This window comes from Protomyctophum parallelum (assembly GCF_964188405.1).
Source record: "Protomyctophum parallelum genome assembly, chromosome: 9".
Taxonomy (NCBI): domain Eukaryota; kingdom Metazoa; phylum Chordata; class Actinopteri; order Myctophiformes; family Myctophidae; genus Protomyctophum; species Protomyctophum parallelum.
Window position 1 is genome coordinate 19,427,681 of NC_139706.1, and position 2,177 is coordinate 19,429,857.

Here is a 2,177-nt window from a genome sequence, read left to right on the forward strand (position 1 = left end):
CTCTGAAGTGAACCATTTTGTATCATTCCCCCCGGCCCTTACCACCAACCCTGCACACACACACACACACACACACACACACACACACACACACACACACACACACACACACACACACACACACACACACTTATTTGCGAGTGCAGTGGTTATGGGCTATTCAAATGTCCTCACTCAAGAATTTAAAGCGTCATTTAAAACCATTCAGTGCAGTTAAGGCACATTGTATTTCCCAGCGCTGAGTGCAAGGTCAGTTTGCACCAATAGCCGATGAGCGATCAATAGGAGATTTGAATTTAGAGAGCCATAGCCCAGAGGGGCTATGGCTGCGTGCGGTGCGGTGTGTGAGTGTGTGTGTGTGTGTGTGTGTGTGTGTGTGTGTGTGTGGTGGAGGAGGTGTGTGTGTGTGTGTGTGTGTGGGGGGGGGGGGGGGGGGGTTAGGCGGTGCATAGCCTCACCACCAGGGATAAGCCCACAGGCTCAGGGAGCAGGCCTATATCCCTCCAACACCCCCATCCAAGCCTTAGGCCATGAGCCGCACACACACACACACACCACCCTCCAACCCCCCTCCCCAAGCTTGGTTAACTCTGAAGACCATGATTAATTCATGGTGGATTACAGTCCGGAGGCAGGGGAGAGAGCCGGGGTTGCACAACGCAGGGTTAGTCAGATAAAGGCTTCTTTCCTCCGGATTCAGCCTCCAATACCCCCGTCCTGCAAACGTTCACACAATACTAAGCATTTCTTTTCCACCCACACTCCCTGCAAAGATCACACCTCGTACATCCACATTGTGCTTATTATTAGTACGGTTGTGAGCATTGAAATAAGTTGAGAAACATGAATAAACTTTGTGCCACCTTTGAGATGCGCCCTCCTCCGTACCCTTAGACCCTCAGTTCCCTGTAGTGAATCTGTAACAGTGTGCACTTCATCGGTAAGAATGCAGGACTGCAGGGGGCACACCTCACCCTTACCCCTGCACTCCCTCATGCTATCAGAGCCCACCACAAGAACAGTAAGCTGCAGGGAATCATAATAATGTAGAAGTGAGGCTAATAAAACAGTAACAAGCCAGAGACCCGCGGTCATGGCAATTTCATCATTGTCCTTCACAGTTGCGGCGCTAACTGCTTATGATTACTGGACGACCTCGAGAAAAGGGGGGGGGGGGGATAAATGCAGCCCCAATACCCCCACCCCCCAAAGAATCCCTGGTAGAAGTCGCAGGACAGAAGAAATGGTATCAGCATAACTGGTGAATTCATTCTCTGCAATAGCATTTTCTTAATAGCACAACTCCCCCTTGTGTTGGCTGCGCAGAACCCAGTCCAGCCGTACGTCTCCCTGTATAACCGGGAGGAACTGAAGTCAGCGGAAAAAAAACAACCTTCCTTGTTATTTAAATCCCTACTGTGTGCCATTCCTGAATTGTTCTTTTAAAACTCTGAGAAAATGAGAAAACCTGCAGCAAACACAGACTCAGAATCTGAGGCACTGCAGCGCTATAACAAACGTAAACATTCATGTTCATCTGTGGTATATGTTTACACAAAATGATGTAAAAGGGTCTGTATAGGACTTCCCCTATTCCATTTCATTACATTTCTAGGAGTGTAGGCTATTCATAGAGGAGCGCACGTGTCTGCTGTGAGTTTCAACAGAAGCCGGTATATACCGTCTCCGTTTCAGACGGTATATACCGTTTCCATTTCAGACGGTATATACCGTTTCCATTTCAGACGGTATATACCGTCTCCATTTCAGACGGTATATATACCTGCTCCGTTTCAGCTCCATCTCTCAGAATTAATAAATGTTTACCTGTCAAAATGTCTACAAAGGCCAATCATTTCACACCCCAAATGAATAGAAAATTACACAAGTACACGCGGTGTGTTCATTATCAAAGTGACTGACAATGGACTAATAGGCCTCCTGAAGGGAGCGGCGCTGTGTGATGTATGGTTTTTGGCTGACGGTCTCTGGGATATTATAAAGGTAAATTGTAACTGATCCAAAGAAGAATATGTTAAAATTCAAATTGTATATTTTCTAAGTTTTATTAGAAACACATTTTTTTGTTCGTCAACATGTTGTATTTATACAGTGAAATGGTCTAATATGCACAGGAGGTCACATAAGCTTAGGTTTATTGGAACAATAAAAGACAT